Source organism: Molossus molossus, unplaced genomic scaffold (genome assembly GCF_014108415.1).
Source record: "Molossus molossus isolate mMolMol1 unplaced genomic scaffold, mMolMol1.p scaffold_m16_p_3, whole genome shotgun sequence".
Taxonomy (NCBI): Eukaryota; Metazoa; Chordata; class Mammalia; order Chiroptera; family Molossidae; genus Molossus; species Molossus molossus.
The window spans coordinates 23,417,293-23,437,927 of record NW_023425366.1 but is presented as its reverse complement, the minus strand read 5'-3'; the positions used below and the strand labels follow the sequence as shown (position 1 = coordinate 23,437,927).

The 20,635-nt window shown below is 36.1% G+C and overlaps 1 pseudogene; it reads left to right on the top strand.

The window, feature by feature from the left end:
* Positions 1–10,196: 10,196 nt before the first annotated feature.
* On the top strand, positions 10,197–10,470 carry LOC118641590 (annotated as a pseudogene).
* The last annotated feature ends 10,165 nt before the right edge of the window (positions 10,471–20,635 follow it).

Genomic DNA, 20,635 nt, shown 5'->3' with positions numbered 1-20,635 from the left:
AGATCCTTCAGATCCCCATAGTTTCTAATTCAAACTGTCACCTGTGGGTGACACCACTCATCCCAGAAGAGGATTCTCTAGGAGGAAAGATCCCTTCCCTTGATCTTGAGAGACTCTATCTACACTCACCCCGGCCTGACTATTCTGGAGACTCTGGCTTTGTACCTGCCCCCCGTATAAGGTGAAAGTAATCGTAGTAAGACAAAATCCTCAGCATATTCTGAGAATTTACTCTGAAACAGAGTGACTTAAGTGTTCGTTTTTTAGGATCTTCCCTTGGTAGGCCCAGTCTTTAGTTTTGTCTATGGTTAAGTCGGGTCTATTATCCCATTAGTGTAGATAGTGAAAATTAATGGGGACTAGCCAACTTGAAGGGTAAGTAGGGAAGGATTTGAATGGGCTGGCTCTCCTCAAATCATATGAACATGGCCTTGCATTACAAAAGAGTTGAGCTTTGAAGGTCTTCAAGGTGAATCTGGACAGAGGGAACTGTTATAATTCAATTTTAAGTTCAACAAAATATGAGCAAATGACCTATGAAATGAAACTTCTCTGTCCTGTCTACTTTAATAAAAAATGTTAGAAATAAGTTGTTCATAGTTTCTATATTAAAGGCATTGCATTGCTGTTTACACCATTAAATATATGTTGTTCTTCAGATTCTCACATCCTAAGTTTATAAAATATGCAATGAAACTCATGAAATGAAAATCTTAAAATTTATTTTCATCTTTACTCATTAGCCTATAAGTTTCTCTGTCCTTCCTTATCTTCTAAAAGATAAGTTCTAAGATATACACAAATAACTCTCCAATGAGAATCCTTCAATTCAGGAGCAATAGGTTATGTTATATATAATTTTTTTACATCCTTTTCCCCCTGAAAATACCTATCTCCTTTTTCAGTCAGTTAATAACAGAGTGCAGCTGGATGCTTCTGGAGATGTAAATCTTTGATATCATTGAAATGTGAATCTAATAAGAGAGCAGACTTCTTGACCCAGAATAAGCTTGTTTTAAGATATGCATAATTATAAGCACAGGGTTGGGTTTGAGAAGTGAGCAACAGGCCAGAAAGAAGTACTTATACTCATCTCAGATGAAATAACTGACAAATTATAGACTTGTCTAAATAGCATAATCTCTCTGTATAGAAAGCATAGCAGAGTAGTTAAAGCACAGGCCCCGAAGCCAGATCAACTGGGTTCAGATCAAGTTCCAGCATTTATTAACTCACTAACACCCTCTGTTGAGAATTCAGACCCACAATTTCCTGCTGCTTCAGCCTCTTGAACTGTGAACTCTTCTTCAACTCAGCAAGGCCACAGGGATCTGCTCACATTCCCCTGCTTTTGAACATTGTGCCAGGCAGAACATTTTGATGATTATGGATCTTATATTGTTTATTTTCTTATTTCCCAGGGAGTTCAGTCTTGTACTGTTCTGTTTCCAATGTTTTGGAAACAATAGTTTAATTTACTGTGCTCAGTTTTTCTGTTATTTAAAGTTAGAATTTAAGTCTGTTCTGTGTTATTGCATTATGGCCTGAACAGGAATTCTTCTTTTCTTTATTCACTTAAACTTTTATTTTTCTTGTCTCAATTTAGCCTACCTAAAACCCATAGGGAAACCTTCTTTCTCTCCTACACCATGTCACCCTCTTTTATAGTCCTGGTTAAGGCTGACTTGGTCAAACCCCAGGACGAATGCATTTGAAGAGATACATGAGTATATTCTAATTTTTAACTATATTTTCTATCTTAGTGCTTTAATTAATTTAGTCACAATATTTTACCTTTTGATTTGTTGACCAAAGAATGCCAAAACCAGTAGAGAATTTTTGAGTTGGAACAAAACCGATGACATGTCAGGAAACAAGATCTAAAAACCGCTCCAAAAAATGAGTTTTACAGATCGTTTTCTACATTTTGAGTTAAGGAGGGACTGTTTAGGAAAAGAAAGCAAGGCAGGAAAAATCTATGACTGGATTACATGATAGTTAACAAAATCATGTGTTCCTCTAGTTAATGCCTCCAAGGGCTTGCTTAAGGCAAAGACAAACATTTTATAGGCCTGGGCTTGACTACTTGTCATGATCTGCTCAGTTAGGGATTTGTGATCAGATTACCCTGTCAAAATATAAACTCTTTAATATTTATTTTTAAAATATAAATCATACTCATTAATTTTTCAATGAAAATTCTTAATGGCTTCCTGTTTTCCATAGGAGAAGGGAAACTACTTAACATTTAGCATTTGGACCCTGCCTATATCTGTAGCATTGTTTTCTCAGCCTTCCCACTATCCCCTTTTACTATATAATTAGTCTAGTGTATGTCAAACTTTGGCACCCATGAATGAACTTATTGGTATTCAGAGCACACGTAGACAAGCAGTGTTGCGTATAAAGAAGAGAATACACAAAGGAGGCCAAAACATCAGACTCAGTGGGTCAGCAATGACATTCTTTTAAGTTAGAATGTATGTCTATTTATCTTCTGTTCCTCGGACCTGTTCACTCAAGTTTTTGTGAAATGATTCCTAGTGTCTGTGAAAAAGGACACTCAATCTAGTTTTTATATTTCTCTTGATCTTCTTGATTACATACAAACAATTAAGTTTCACTTTAACTTTGAGATATTTTCTTTAATTCCCGTGCTTACCCATGTCAATCTTAAAGGCTAAGACATGATTTGATTTCTGCAACTCCCAAGACTAATGAAAACTTTCAAGTCCTATTCAAATCTGTCATTACTTCAGTTTTCTTATTAGTTCTATAAATACTGATTGTTTCCTGTGTACTACACATTATTATATGTGCTGGGGATAGAGCAATAAAGAAGTCTAAGTTCCTGATATCTTTGAGTATGCATTAGAATAGTGAGATATACAAATGACCAAATAAACAACAAAAAAAAGTTGTTTTTTCCCCCCAGATATTGACAAGTACAATGAAGAAAAATTATATTGATAAAAAGTAAATGTGATAAAATATCTGGGGGGTGTCTTAAGAATTGACATGAGTGAAAATCACCCATTGTACATACATACATTCAACAAATATGTCACATGAGTCTCCCTTTTCTCCCAGTTAAATCTCTCCATACTACTCTAATATATAACCTGTAGGCAACTGTGATCCTTTCTATTTTACTGCTTAAGCCTTCTTTGATTAATAATTCTGAAAATAACAATAATATTTCTTCTACATTTGGAATTTTCTATTCATCATTCAGTTATAGAGAATAGTCCTGAAATCTATTCAATTTATTAAGCTCTGCCATAAAGGAAGTCTCATGAAGAAAGAATTCTAAATAGCTTTTACTCTATGTGAGTCAAGAATGATTCTTGGAAGTAGAATAACATTTGTATTTATTACTCAACATTACGATAAACCATTGCATTTGCTCTAAAACATCTAATCATTGGCATTACCGTTTGCATCTTTTTTACCTTCCTACTTGATAATGTTTCAGACCAAAAAAAAAACCACCCAAAAGAAGCAAGCATATTGTAATGTTCCTAATAGCTTAGGATACAATATCTTGTATGAATATAAACATGGTTTATATAATTTTATTGAACCAAGAGTTTTAAAAAGTCATAGAAGGTAGCAATTAGGAAAAAATAAATTTAAAAAACAGCAACTGGAAATCAGAAATGTATGCAGAAAATTAACATTTATATTACTCTCTGTGTTCCAAAAAACATTCCTAAGATCTGCCCTATTTTAATTATTTTTCTTAGTTTTGTTACTCCACATGGGTACAAATACATTCTATTCAGTTTATCTTTCACAAAACACAAAGGGATTCTAGGTGTTAAATAATTTACATGAAGCCTGGAGCTCACAGCTGTATTACCAAAAGCTTTGCCAAAAACAGATATGGCCATTTTTGAAATCAGAAATCACTCTTGAGTTTTCTCTAGCACAGAGAACTCACAGCACTTAGAGAAGTTCCTGTGACACAGATTAGCATGTCAAAAACAGAATTTACTGTTCCATCACCCAATCTTTTTGCAGCAGAATTGGTGTTAAGCAAAGTTGTAGAAGAGACTGTACCTCCTAATTATATCTAATGCACTTTTAGGGCCTCTTCTTTTGATGAACCACATTTATCAGGAAGGCTACTTAGCATCCTTATGGGAAGATGGTTGCCTTCTTGATTAGCAGTGTTAAATATCTCACAAAGATCCATATAGATAAGGACCAAATGTGTCTGCTGGATTTGATAATAAAAATACCACTGGTGATGTTTTCCAAAGTATATTTAATGAAAGGAGGGAAGAAAAAATAACCTGAGGAAAATTTTAAAAATCTATAGAGAAGTATTACATGGAAGCAAGACTCAGGGTTTTGCTTTCAGGAAGATAATGCAGAAGAGAGAGTAAAATACCCTACAAATACATGCAGACAATTTAATTGGCTTCATGTTATCAGAATCTAGAGATCTGATTATTTATATAAGTACTAAAAGTTAAAAGGATTCTTGCTGGAAGGCTTAGCTGTTGCTTGAACATGGTTCCCCAAAGTCTTCCTATACAATTAAATTAGGACAATTTTCTTAAAAATAATTTTAAAAAAATAAAACTAATTCTGGCTTGTTGAGTGGACAATATTGGATGATGTGACCTTTTTGTCACTCAACATTCTGTTCTGCTTTAGCAGAATAATAAACTTGGTATTATTTAGAAACTCCTTGTACATGTTAACTCTCTTTTTTCATTTGTGAATCCATTGTATCAAATTGTCAAGATAATATATTTTCTGGAATGACAATTTGTACTTCATGGAACAAAAGATCATGGCTTAGAGATGTAATATGTGGTTTCAAAATATTAGTTCTCATTTCTCCAGACATATGATAGGATTATACTCACATTGCTTTTGAAGACAGTTGTGGAGAAATGACTAAATCTGACCAGCAAAATGCTGAGCAGAAGCTTTAAGATTCCGTGTATAGTTCAACAGATCCTTAATCCACCTCTGTCCTTGTAGCTAGCAGCGTGGAAGAGACGCCAGCTGTTTCAGAATAGCCAGTGCATAATTAGTTTTGAAAGAAATATTTTATTGCATAGAAATATCTTCAGAAAATGTATTGGCTTCAGGAGTGTTAAAGGCTATATGGTTATTTCAATTTGTTTTGCAAATGTGAAAGTTAAAGTATAACTAATTCTTTGACTTGCCGAAGGTCACAAGAAAAATCTACTTTTCTGTATTAAATGCAATATTTTGCATCATTTATTTGCTTCTCCCACTGTAGGGACTAGTTTTCATTGCTATAACACACACAAATATGTATGCTTGTGTGTGTGTGTGTGTGTGTGTGTACACACTGACAACCCAAGAGACCTGAGTCAGAGACAAAGACAGTTTATCACACTCAGAAAAAGCAGAAGCCAGAGCAACATGCTGTGTCAGTTCCCTGAGCCACAATCTCCACTGGGCGATGCAGAGAGGCTCCGTTGGCACCTACACATGGAGCGGGATACAATACAGGAGAGCCACCCTCAAGTAAGAAACTCTGGCCTTTTTTTGGGGCTGCTGGTACCTGTCAACAGAGGCAGAAAGACAAAGTGTCTTTTTCTTTATCCAAGAATGTAAGTAAATTTTCTCCAGTTGGAGAGTAGAAATATATTTATCTTTATCGTTCTAAAAAAGTTCCAAACGGTGAAGTTTTTTTAAAATTCACTGTCATGAAGCATCTCAATATAAAAATTAGCCTACATTGGTTGCAAACATCTATGTTCAGAGAAATGCACTTTTCAGGAAGATAGGGGGTTCAGAACTGGCCCCACATTTGCACTAAAGTAGACACTTTCACAAATCACTATGTTGTCTGAAAGCCACTATTAGACACTGTTGTCAAACCCTAACTGACACTATTGATGTACTTATTAATGCTTACAATATAAAAAAGCAATTGAACTTCCATTTGACCCAGTGATCCCACTGCTGGGAATATACCCTAAGAAGCCTGAAACACCAATCAGGAAGAATATATGTACCCCCATGTTCATAGCAGCACTATTTACAATAGCTAAGATCTGGAAACAGCCCAAGTGTCCACCAGTAGATGAATGGATAAAAAAGCTGTGGTACATATACACAATGGAGTACTATGCAGCGGTAAGAAAGAAAGATCTCTTATCCTTTGAGACGACATGGAGGGACCTGGAAAGTATTATCCTAAGTGAAAGAAGCCAAGCAGAAAAAGACAAATACCACATGATCTCACTTATATACGGAATATAATGAACATAACAGTCTGAGGAATACAGTAGACCCAGACACATGGAAGTAGGGCACAGACTGACATCCCTCAGAAGAGGGGATGGGGGGTGGGGGGTGGGAAGAGATAAACCACAGAACTTATATGCATGTATGCATGACCAATGGACATGGACAACTAAGCTGGGGACAGGGTGGAGGGGGGGTAGGGTGGGGGGTGCCAATGGGGTAAAAAGGTAAAATATCTGTAACAAAAAAATAAATAAAAATTCATATTAAAAAAAAATAATAAAAAAAAATAAAAAGTCATTTGTATTAATTTGACAATAACCAAGTAAATTAGAATCGGGGACTCTGGAAAAAAAAACCAAAAACTAAGACCAGGAAGATGAAAATAATAAAATTAATTATTACAAAGATAATGGAAATAAATAGAAAAAAATAACAGAAAGATGAAAATAGTATATGTGAGAATAGGAAAATGGCAAAATAATTATGGCAATACATTCCATAAAATACTATGCAGATGTTTAAAACAATTGGCTGATGTATACGTGTTAACAGATTTGGAAAGCTCTTTCAAGTATATTAGATACAAAGTTTGTCACAGAGCAAAGAGAATATAATGACTCCATCTGTATTGTAACATGTATATTCACATATACAAAATGCACACATATACAAACACATGCATGTATGTAAAGAAAATAATGCACTATTCTTCATGAAATATTTTGAAAATAGAAAAGGTTTGCTTCTCCTGATGAGTGGAAGTTACTGCAGGCATTTGAAGGCGGGGTGTTTAGATGCCCAGTGGTGACTGGGCAGTCCCACACATAAAAGCAACTGCACATTTGGAAAACATCCTCTGTCCATCATGTAGGTGAAAAATCTATTAGTATCTAACCTTGAAGTAGGAATTTTAAAAAAATATAAACAAAATGTGCTTCCTGTAAACATGTGGTTTTTATATAATAATATTTTTTAGTAGACAAATTTACTCCAGAGGGGGAGAAAAAACAAGATAAGATTGTAGTGTATTCAAACTTTACTCAAATATGTTATACATTGAAGTTGCTGTGCTCATGCTGATTCTATGTGGTGTGTATTTATTTTATTATAGTTCCTCCATCACTGTGTCTGATGTTTATATATTAAAATAGGTTTTATTACAAAGCGTGTTTTAAATTCTTCTTATAATTTTCAAGGCAGCATTAAATTGCTTTTATTGGTTAATTGTAAAGTCAAATTATTCTCTTTAAATTGAATTTTGGCATGGTAAAGAGAACAATGGAGCCCTGGCCGGTTTTCTCAGTGGTTAGAGCGTCAGCTGTGGACCAGAGAGTCCCAGATTCACAGGTTCAGTTCCTGCTAAGGGCACGTACCAAAAAAAAAAAAAGGTGAACAATGAAAATATTTATTATTAAATGATATGTTGAGTCTGGTAAATATGAGTACCACTCCTCTATATAATTCTCTATAGGTCAGATGTCTTAACATATATATACATTTCTATCATGATTTTAAAATTTGCACTAAGTATGAATGCTGAAGCTATACAGGCCTGAATTTAAACCTTGATATTGTCACTTACTGGGTGACTTTAGAAAATTTGCTTTTCTTTTATTTTTTTAGTTTTAGTTTGTTTAGTCTAAAAATACGAAATAATATCACACTATGAAATTAGATTCTCACACCATATAAAACACAAAGTTTCACACATTATAAATATTATATATATCACACACAACATATATTATACACATCATATACACAGAACTAAACACATTTATAAATCTTAAGATTCAGGCCCAGTTGTCTCAAATGTCCACTGTGTCATGGGAAATATCTTATTGCACACCAAAGCTTCTAAAAGATTTTGGTGTTTAACTGCATTTACCTCCAACAGAGAGAAGACCCTGGCTGAACCTTGCTCATTGCTTTCCTATGTGTTCCACATTCATAGACTTTGGGAATGTGCTGATTTTTAGGAATGACCCTGAAACATACAGTATTTGAGCAAAAGTCTATTGACAAGAATGTTTCCAAACTTGAAAGCCTCGGATAATGCCTTCCTATTGATTCTATAGTCAGAGATGATGCTGTCCTTTGATAAGGGTTGCTTTCATCAAGTAGCAGTTTAGGTGCAGCTCAGGAACGCTCAACCAGACTCACTGAAAGCACAGCCGGCAGATCGAAAAGCAATTAGCATGCTGGATTGTGATAATTACCCGCAGTATGGGAAGCTTCTCCAAGACAGAGCTTCCACTGTGCCTAATAATAGGATTACTTAAAGGGTGATATATTTTCATAGACACACCAGCCTTCTCATTTCAACCTTGTCACTTATATTGGATGGGGAAATAAACAACCTTCATGCATTTTTTTTTTCTTTCTTCCGAAAGTAGGGCACACTGCTGTTGACAACTTGTAATGTCGCCTGAATGTTACCTTGAGTCATGATTTAATCTGCCAGGGTAAAGCAACATCTCATTTATTTCTGCTGTTTCTTTGCAATAATCGCTAAGACACAAAAATTTAAAGCTCTGATTAAAACTGAGTGTGGAAGCAGATGTAGCAGTTGTGTATCTGGGATAATTTGCCCCTTATTATAAAAGGTCAAGGTGACTCAAATTTCTATTTACTTTAGAAAAAAATAAAAATGATTCTGGAACATAGTACAATCCACTTAACAATTTATTTCACTCAACAAAAATCAGTTCTTTCTGAATATCAATCCTTAACATTTTGGTCTACTTATGCTTTTATCATTATTAGAAATTATATAGGATAGTAAATATATGATTTTTTTTAATACTGAGGTATACTTCATTAATGATTTTAAAAATATTCTATTGCTGCAGTAAGCATAGAATTTTAGGAATTAGTGAAGACTAGAAGAACTCTTCTCCAGGAAAATGCTAGGCTCATATAATATCTTACAGTTCAAATCTCCTCTGTTTATCATTACTTTTTTTTCTATATCAAGTCGTACCTCTGTGGATATTTACAAATGATATTTGCTAATTGAATTTTCTACCTGCTTGATAGTTCGTAGAGGAAAAATAAATTGAACTGATGTACTCATATTGGGTAAGACAATGACGTAGAAAAAAATATCATTTAGCAGTACTTAATTCAAAATTGAAACTTTATTTTTTAAATAAGCTTTTTTACCTGAATATGAATAGGTTTTCAGTTCATTTACACATACACTATTATTATAATAGAATCCTATCAATATTTATTGTATGAAGTATGTTTTTTCAACCATTTTATTATTAAAGTTTGCTTACTTCTAATAAAAATAAAATAATACTAACATATCTACAGCATTTCAGGCACTGTGTACATAGTATATAAATTACCTCTCTTAATCCTTTTGACCCAGAGAGTGTAGTTCTCATCCTCACTCACAGAAGGAAATTGGTATAGAGAGGAAAGGTAGCTTCCCCACAGTCAAAGGGTGATAAGGGCAGAGTCAGGATTATGACCTTAGAAGGCAAGGTGCTTTCTAGATTGATCTGGAGCAAGGCTTTGTTTATTCCAGAAAATTGTTTGATCCCAACAAAGATTCTCTCCTTGACTAAACCTTAGTCAGTCCCCTCTGAGCTCTATTTTTTAGCTAGGCCTCATCCTTGAGAATGTTCTCAAGAGCCCAATTTTAGCAAGAATCCTGCTAAGTCATTTTTAACCAGATTCCACTACTTTTCACATCTGTTTACCCTTCATAATTGACCAAATTCCTTACCTCCCACCATCCCCAGCTGATATCTGATCACCTTGGCCTGCCTTCAGCAAGAATCCCATTAAGAGGGCCTGGCAAGCCGGTCAGCTGTGGAGTGTATAGGAGTGTTCTCCACCAGAAGCTGGCCTGGCTCTGGCCCCCAGGCAAGGCAGCCTTGGGGTGAGGAGCCTCCGCTGGTGAATTCCACTGCAGCCCCCCTGGTGTGATCGCCAGTAGGGTTGCTCTGCTGTGCTCCATCACCTTCTCCTAAAGATGCATCCTGACTTATCTGCACACTTGAACACTGAAGAATGCAACGTTTTGATTAACTTACTTAAGGAATGTCACAAAAATCACAGCATTCTGAAATTTTTTGATCATTGCAATGATCTTGATCGGGAGATGAGAAAATGCTGGAAGAATGAGTACATGGAACAGAGGACCAAGGGCAGGAAACACGCAATGCGATGTGAAAGAGACTTCCTCATCCTCCAGAGGAATCCGAATCATAATTATATTTTCACTGGATGCCTTGGCTGAGGGAAGACCTGAGACTGGTGCTTGATAACTGAAAGGATCCTATCTCCTTTGGTCTCCAGAACGTTTGAATAGCAAGTGACCCGTGAGAAATCAAGCCATGGAGAAATACTGAAACCCTGGATTCAGAATATTTGTTGGGCAGAGCCTTTAGTACTCTGCTTCCTTTACCAACACACTTGACTTTTAATATGTTTCTTTCCTTTGCCTACAACCAGTTAACATTGGAGTAATCTGTCTCCCTCAATAAAATAATTGACTTAAAAAATCCTGTTATATTGATGAAGCCAGGATTCCAATCTTTATTTCTGATGTTTTCGCTTAGTAATTTTCCATCCACTGATCTGCCCCCATCCTTGACTATAATTTTTGGCTTTTCCTTGTATTCAGAGTTGAGCCAACTTTCTCTCCCGAACGGCAAGACACTATAGCAGTGGTTTTTATACATGATGGTCCTGAGTAAAGTCTGCCTCACTATTTTAACAAGTGTCATAAATATTTCTTTTTCTTTAACAATCCCCAGATTGGGTGTCAGGAAAAGAAATCCACAGGACAGTGAATGCTGGTATTTTTGAGACAGTGTGGTCCAGAAGGTGCCACTGGTGTCACTTGGTCACACCTGGAAGCAGAACATCTTGACACCTTCAAAAGCAGTGTAGACACATTTGAATCAACAAATTCTGGCTCTCCTTCTGCTAGTAACATAAGAGGACACTGATCATGAATTTTCACAGATCAACTATGTGAAACATGTTAGAAAGTGGAAGAAGGAAGAAAACACAAATTTGAAAAAAGAAGAAACGTATTTTGATCATCTATAGCTATTTGGGGATGATTGACCCATTACGCTCAAATGTACTTATTTACAGGTTTCATTACTACTCCTTCGAACAGCTCCTTGAAAGCTCCTTAAAAGTCTGTTAAATTAACTTTCAGGTACTGTAGCACACATATCTAGCAAAGTGTTTTTCCATAGGAAATGCTTAATAGATACCTAATTAATCAATATGAATATAAACATTATATGATAAATAGCAGTTAACAGCAGATGCTCTGGAGCCAGATTTATTGTCATTAAATTACCAGCTTCTCAGTTAGAAGCTCTTTAGTGTAAGGCAAGTTGATTCACCTAAGCCATACTCTTCTAATTTCCTTTTTTTTTTTAATCCTCAACCAAGGACATTTTTCCATTTTTTGTTCAGACAGAGTGAGAGGGAGAGAGAGGAAGAGAGAGAGAGAAACATCGACGTGAAAGGGACACATCGAGTGGTTGCTACCCACATGACCCCAACCAGGGCAGGGACAAACCTCAACCGAGGTTATGTGCCCTTACCAGGAACCGAACCCGGAACTCTCCAGTCCACAGGCTGATGCTCTAACTGCTGATCCAAATTGGCCAGGGCCATACTCTTTTAATTTCTAAACATGGGGTATTAATAGTAAAGATTAACTGAACTAATATGTTACCACTGTGGGTAGCAACCACCGATGTGTCTCTCACGTGGATGTTTCGCTCTGTCTCTTCCCTCCTCTCTCCCTCCTGCTCTATCTGAAGATAAATGCAAAAAAAAAGTCCTTGGGTGAGAATAAAGCAAAAATATGTTACCACTTTGCACATATAATTGCACATTGAAAACAGCTAACAATGTTACTTATTGTTAAGTAGAGTTTTAAAATAACTTGTGTAGATAGTCAGTGTATATAGTAAAAAGTAATCAAAAGTACCAGGCCCTCAGTGGTTGAGTGTTGACCCATGCACCAAGATGTTGCTGGTTCGATTCCCAGTCAGGGCACATGCCCAGGTTGTGGGCCTGATCTGTTGGGGGCATGCAGGAGGCAGCCAATTGATGTTTTCTCTCATCGATGTTTCTCTTTCTCTCTCCCCCTTCCTCTCTAAAATCAATAAAGAAAAAAAAGTGATCAAAAGTAATGAATAAAATAGAGGACTACTTTTAAAATATGTAATGTGTTGTATGTTCTGTCTTTTTATATGTCTAATCATCTTCCTAGTGGTGGGAAGGTAGTAGAAGAGGACTGTTTTTGTAGAAAAAATAAGGAGTCCTTTTCCCCACTGAGTGCTACTATGGGTGGAGTCCTTATCATATTTCAAGAAAAATAATTTTCTGAGTCTCGCACAATAAAATGAGTGATTTTTATTTGTGTGGTATTAAAAAACTTGTGTTTATTCTAAAGTCCCATTTTTCCTTAGTCCAGTCATAGAAGGGTAGCTGGGGTTTCAGTGAAGCTAGAAGCAAAGCCAGTGTCCAGAGTTTCTTTTCCCTGTTGGAACCAGGTCCCGTACAGCATCAGGCTAGTTGCAGTCCATCTGTCCATCGTGGGGGGGGGGGGGTCCACATGGCCACACAGCCAATGGGGGCAAATGCAGGAAGCAGGAGCAAAGGAGTGGCCCAAGCCAGAAGTCAAGTGCAACATGTCAAGAGAGTAAATTTCTTTTTTTTTTTTTATTTATTTTTTTTATCCTCACCCGAGGATATTTTTCCATTTTTTGTACAGATAGAGAGGGAGGGAGAGAGAGAGAGAGAAACATCGACGTGAAGGGACACATCGAGTGGCTGCCACCCGCACGACCAACCAGGGCCGGAGACAAACTGCAACCGAAGTACGTGCCCTTAGCGGGAACCGAACCCGGGTCTCTCCGGACCGCAGGCCGACGCTCTAACCGCTGAGCCAAACTGGCCAGGGCAAGAGAGTAAATTTCTTTATTAAGGGGCTTAAGTATCCCAATCTTCTTGGGGCCACGCCCATTCTGGCAAATAACCTTTGTTCCCAGGTGTGACTGGCAGCAAGTACTTTTCCTGTGTCATCCTAACTTTACTATTTTCCTTTGTCCGGTCCACTTTCCCAAATGTTATGCAGGGAACACCCTATAATATCTGGCCTTGCCTTTGCTTCTTTCCTGTTATTAATAATTAGTTAATTACAGTGGTATCAGTACTATTTCTTGTGTTTATTAGGATTTAGAATCAAGATTTTTCCAGAGAAGAAATAATTATTTTAGACTACATTGGGTTGCATTTTGTATATCGAAAGCTAAGCTTGGTGGCCTAGGTCATAGTGTTTTTATTATTTTATGTTCTAAAGGTAGTGAGTAGGATACTCGTTCTATCCAGGCTGAGGTCTTTTTGGAAGAAAATAGTTGGAAGATGTTGGGGGAAACTAGAAAACCAAGTCATGTTAGTATGAAAAAAATAATAGGTGAGTACAGATGGAAAAGGGTCATTTGTTTGTTTTGGGGGTACTGGGAGAAGACAACTTCTGGGGTGTTTCCACAACAGAAGTTGTGGGACAACACACGGGGAGCTGAAGTTAGCTTTTCTCAAGCACTCTCACCTGTGCTATGGAAGGAACCCTCCCTGCCCTGGGAGAGGTGAGCGGATTCTGAGGATGAAGCCGTGCTGGAGGAAGGTTTGCAAGGGTGAGAGAAGTGGAGGCCATGCTCTAGTTCTCTAGCTAAAATCTACCAGGTGGTCAAGCAGGCCTGGGGCTGGGTGGGTTATTATCAGTGCTGAGTATCAGGTGGAGGTAAACGAGCAGGGGGACTACTGGGTCTTTGTTAAGATAAATAAAAACAATGTGTCACAGCAGCTCTTGCAGCAAACTCCAACAAAGTGCCAGGGACAGAATCTTACCTTCTCACTCGGCAGACATCACCCACAGCACATCGAATAGCAACACGTGTCAATTTCACCCCCTCACTTACCTGTTCTCACACTATATATAGTCTTAGAATTGGTTCTGGTAATAATATAGTCAATGATTAATATCTAAGCACCTGCTCTCCTGGAAAGAGGTAAAATGCACTTACATAATATTTAATACTTCAATCCTATCTGTTTGTATTTCTGTATTTGGCTAAGCCCCCTGCTGAGTAACAGGTTCTTTTTTTAGATGTGTTAATGGCTGTAATCAGGTTAATGTCAAGGTTTGCTGGCCTGGGCCTTCTCTGCTCCCAAGGTGGTTGCTGAGCTATTCTCAGTTCTATCATGAAATTGTCTAAGAGTTTCTCTGTCAGGGACAATCTTTCCCCTGTGTTTTCAAGTCAGCCTATCAGGCTTAGAAATACTTTCACGTTACTTGTAAAGGTAGTACAAAATAATGATTACATTTTCCTGGTTTTCGGACACTTGTACTCTAAAAAATAAATTTTAAAGAATTTTTAAAGAAATCACAAAAAAAAACATGTTGCAAGAAACAATTTTTCTTAATTTAAAAATAATTTCAAGTTTTGACATTAATAATCTACTTGTCAATATGTGTCACAAAGGGGAAAACTGGTATACAGGTTAGTGGAAAAATTATAGGATTGATGGGGTAAATTTTATTGTTTGTGTTTGGTTAGTTTTATTTTGAAAATCAGTAAATTTAGTAAAAGAAAGTTGTGGCATTAGGGGTCACAAAGTTGAATTTTGTTTGGCTCATAGAATTAGTGCAGTGTTTAAAAAGAGAGAATGATTTACCAACACCTTAAAAACTAGAAATCTCACCTAAGTCAGATGTTCCACGTAAACTCTGAGTTGCTCTGTGGCAGAACAGCTGCGGTGGAGTAGCACTAGGAGACAAGAGGAATGTTTTTTTCTCTGTAGTTATTCTCTGCTAAAAATACAAAAGTAAAAGTAAACACAGGGAGCCATGTATTTTAAGAAAAAATAAAAGAATATGTATCTTGATTTAGCTAAAGAATATTCCTGTATTGTTATACAAACCTGTTAAAATAACTTTTGTGACTCCTTTTCTATCCACTTCCCCGTTTTTTTCCCTAATCTACCCCTGCAAAGCATTTCAAAGTGTGATTCTTGCCATAAATCATATTTATCTTGCATATACTCAAGTGTGATCTCAGTGACTGGCTTGCAGTTTGGTAGTGCTAAGTGTTTGTGAATATCTACTCTGTCAAGGTCAACCTGGGAATGCCAACCTGACAAGGATGTGACAAGGTGACCTGTTATGGTGATGGTAGGCTATCATCCTTAATAGTAGCTTTGATGAGATGTCACTACAGCAGGTTGGTGATGCCATTATCAACATGAATGTCAGAATAGCTGATCCTGAAATAACGAGTTTCTGTTTTATTAAATGTGATGTCTTCCTAAGCACACATGTCATCAAAGCCTACAGCTACCAGATGCCACTGAAATGTTAAGTAGTTCAGCCAAGCTTTGCCTACTCTGAAATTATGTTCACCAAAATTACGAAGAAATCCATGCTTTCTACTAGCTAAGATACTATTTTCTGCCCCAAATAAAAGAATAACTGAATGGCCCTTGCTGGTTTGGCTCAGAGGTTAGAGTGTCGGCCTGTGGTCCAGAGAGACCCAGGTTCGGTTCCCGCTAAGGGTATGTACCTCGGTTGCAGTTTGTCCCTGGCCCTGGTTGGTTCGTGTGGGTGGCAACCACTCGATGTGTCCCTTTGGGTGGCAACCACTCGATGTGTCCCTTTTACATCGATGTTTCTCTCTCTCTCTCTCTCCCTCCCACTCTATCTGAACAAAAAATGGAAAAATGTCCTCAGGTGAGGATAAAAAAAAAAAGAATAACTGAATGAGAGAATTATGGTAAGCACTGTTTATAGAAATCATATATATATATGGCTGAATAGTTGAAGCGCACCTAGATATTTCATTTGTTTTATGGAAAATCCATAAATTCCTCAAATATACTTTTTGAAATTGATGAAATATTTTAGGTAAAAGGGTAGTATTTCCAGTGCAAAATAGATTCAAATGAGTCAAAAAATATATACACTCACTCTTGACTTCTTAGGAAAATGCATGCTATGACAATTCTATTTGGGGAACTAGAAAATAAAATACATTGTCAAAGAATAATTGAGTTTAATTTATCAAGCTGAATTTTTCAAAACAATTATACAAAAGAATAAATTAATCTCTTGTGTTTGTAAATTTATGTCTTGTCAAGGAATCACTGTTTAGTCTGGGAAATATGTGTTGTAAGGTGATTTTTCCATTATATATAAAATTTAATCTTCTTTTTTTCCTTTCATAAAGTAGTTCCAGACAACTAAACACATGATTTTTGTTCACATATTTAATTATCCAGGTTGCTTTTGTCTTTGGAAAATTAGATTGTTTAACCCACCATTTATAAATGTATTATTTTAAAGACAATTGAAAATATACATCGGGTTTCATTGTCATACACGCAAATACATTTTCTGTAGGTTTCCTCTGGCCTAAGTTATTAAGTGGGCACAGTTTCTTCCACTTTAACTTTAATTCTGAGAAAGGAATCATTAATTGGAGTCTGATTAATAGATATAGACAAAAATTGACCTGAATGTTTTTACTGTTCTGAGTTTTAAACATTTAAATAATAAAATACTGTAAAAGATTGTATTAGAAGTTATTTTCTTGGATAAGTTTATTTCTTGTCATGGGGAAAATAACAAGCCACAGAGAAATTGAGAGATGTAATAAGGATGTTAATGTAATAATAACGGAATTGAAATTAAACATTTTCAATTCCACATGGCACAAAAAATTGTAACAAAGAGGCCTTGCACACTTGTTATTAATAAGTGAATCATTTTACTATTAAACATGTCCCTTTGATTTGAGATTGTCCCATTACTTTCATATAATATGTACTCCATTTCTTTTTCTGAAACCCAGTGACCAAAGAATTTCTTTCTCAGTATTTCTTTCTTCTACTCAGTATTTCTTTCTTCTCTTCCTCCTCAGTCATATACTTTACAAAGTGTTCCCCCCAATATTTCCAATACCCACCTGGTGCCATACATAGTTATTACAATAATATTGACTATATTTTCTATGCTATACTTGAAATACCCAGGACTGTTTTGCAACTACCAATCTGTAGTTTGCAATCCCTTCATCTTTTTCACTCAATCCCTCATCCCCTCCCCTCTGACAACCCACAGTTTATTCTCTGTAAATAAGTCTATTTCTGTTTTGTTTGTTTGTTTATATTGTTCTTTAGATTCCACATATAAATTAAATATATGGCATTTGTCTTTCTCTGACTTGACTTATTTCACTTAGCATAATACCCTCCAGGTTCATCCATGCTATCCCAAATGGTGAGATTTTATTCTTCTACTTCTGTCTTTAATGGTAATTTAAATGGCCACATGTATTGTGTCTGCAATTTATGCCCTCTTAGAGATTTAAGTGGATCAAATTAATTTGCAGCTAGTGAATCCCTTTTAACTATTATACTTCATTTGCATTTTAAAAATGGATATTGAGTAAGTGATATAAATCTTCAATTACAATCAGTCATTCTGATCAAATGAGAAAGTCCAGGGAATACACTGTAAACTAGTTTCTGCCTGGGAGGTCTTCCAAATCAAGATTCAAGATACCTTGATCATCCCAGCAAGTGGAAAGTTGAGAATCTTGAAAGTTAACATGGCAATAACTTTCCATCCTAGCTTGGATACATGACTTCTTTCCCATTAATATCTAGTTCTATAACTTGGGACTTTTCTGTTCTAACAAACTTCAGCATTCACCTTTTTGTTTACCCAGCAAGATTTCTTTCTTTAAGATGTGAGTCATGCTGTACCTTTATTTAGCACTTAGTATATAATTGTTACAGTTTTGCTTGTTTGTTTGTTTGCTTTTTTGTTCAGATAGTGGGAGGGAGGGAGAGAGAGAGAGAGAAGCATTGAGGTGAAAGGGACACATCGAGTGGTCGCTACCCACATGACCCAACCAGGGCCGGGGACAAACTGCAACCGAGGTACGTGCCCTTAGTGGGAACCGAACCCAGGTCTCTCTGGACCGCAGGCTGATGCTCTAACCGCTGAGCCAAACTGGCCAGGGCTAATTGTTACAGTTTTGATAGGTAACAATAGCCCTGGCTGACTATGGCACTAAGGCTTCTACTATCTCAAACCTTCTTGGAAACTCAGGTGTTGGGACTTGATCTATTACCCTTGTCTCCCTTAATCCATTATTCAAACTTAATTTTAAAAATAACATGCCCAGTCTTCCTCACTGGTTGCACATTGTAATACATACATTTCTATTCTGGTGAAATACAATCTCCTCACAATAGAAATATAAGAAGGAAATAGTTTATTTTGCCATTTTAGTAGTAATGTAGAAATTCCAGGTTATTTATAGAAACAAGAGGATGAACATTTAGGAATTACTGTTAACGGAAGAACCACATAGTAATTCTTTCTTGACAAACTTAGAAGAGTGCTGGAGCATACACTTTCCTAAGAGGAAAACTCAAAGGAAAATACTAGTACCTTCAGTTTACCTTACTTATAGGTTTGTGTTCAAGTGTCAAGAAAACACCACCTTGAATTTGATTACAAGTTGCAATTTGCAGGTTTGGAAAATGAGCTTTAATGTTTGTTTTACTGGCAATTAGTATCAAACTTGTGTACAGATGGTCTGTTGTTAATGTGTGAAAGCAGGGCCTGTCTTTCAAGTATTAAAACAAATCAACAATGTTGATTGCTATATAATTGAATATTCACAATTTCATTTTGCTCTAAACATATTTAATACGGCTAACGCTTATTGACAAATTTGTTATCAACCTATGACTTTGAGCTTCTGTAGCTATTTGAAGGACAAAACACCATGTGACAGTTTTGCAAAATATTCAGGGTGACTTTACTTGAATGAATGTAATTTTCTATCATAAAATAAATCGCTCGCAGTGTTTCAGTTTCTTTTGGTATAAAAACAGGTCATGCTACATTCTGCCTGGTCCCCATTTCCTCATGCCCACAGGCTTTACATAAGCCTTAGGACTGTTCACACTGCTTTTTATTTTATGTAAATATTGGTACTTTCTAGAATAAAAAAGTAAAATGTCAGTTTCTTATAACCTCTAAATATGTAGAAGAAAATAAGCAAATAAATGACATGTAAGACTCAATTTGGTAAGTGACAAAACAGGGTTTAAATAAATAATGCTTTCAGAGTTAATGTCTTATATTTCCTCCCATCGAAAGTAACTAATAATTAGTATAAAACTTAACAGTTCATTTGTATAGTTGACATATAAATTATAATAGACACCTACAATAATAAATTAGTTTTATTACTCATTTAATATCTATTCCACAATTACTTTACATTAACAAAGTAAAACTTTGCGCTCTGAGGAACTTAAATGACATGAAATCTAAAGTTTTTAAGAATAAATCACTTAACTGACAAATTAACCTGGTCACTTAATTATATTTAAGCATAAAAAGTCCATATATCAATGGCAATTTTTATTTTGTTGTTGTTGTTGTTAATTCTCACCTGAGGATATTTTTCCAATGGTATTTTTTAAATAGTGTGGAAGGGAGGGAGGGAGAGAGAAACATTGATGTGAGAGAGACACATTGATTTCTTGCCTCCCACATGACACCAACAGAAGGCTGGAAATTAAACTTGTAACCCAGGTACCTTCCCTTGACTGGGAATTGATCTCGAGATCCTTCAGTCTGAGGCCCTACACTCGAACTGCTGAGCCAAACCAGCCAGGGTGCAGTTGTTATTTTTAACATATACTTGTTGGGGAAATAATGCTATATTTTATAATACAAGAGTTTTTGATAGTATCTAGAAATTGATATTGCTATTTGCAAAGATTTTCATTATGTTATCTCAGCCAATGAAATACATAGTGACTGATTAATTATTTGAACAATTTAATAGATGCAATGTTTCTTGGCATACCTTGGGTGTTAACACTAACAGCTGACCAGTATTTATTAAGTTCAATATACCATATTTTTATGTTTATGTTAAGAATTTTTACTATCTCCTGAAAAAAAAAATCCCAAAGATAAAGTATACTGAACATATTTTGAATGTATTTCTTGCTCACGTTATAGTAGTGAGGATGTGAAGGACCGCAGGACTGCCGTCCTCCGTGTGGTCACCGAAGGATTCCGGCTGACAGAGAACCTGCCATTTTTAACACATGGCGTCTGAAGTTCCCCAAGGGCACATCTTCATGTCTTTCCAGCAATGTGGGAAAGAAAACAAGGTATGGGATATGTTATGAACCAGAACTGGAAACGGAGTTTTTCATTGGGGCTGACATTCAATTGGCTAAAACTTACTCACAAGGCCACATCCAAGTAAAAGAGAAATTGGGAATATAGAGTAGCTGTGTATCC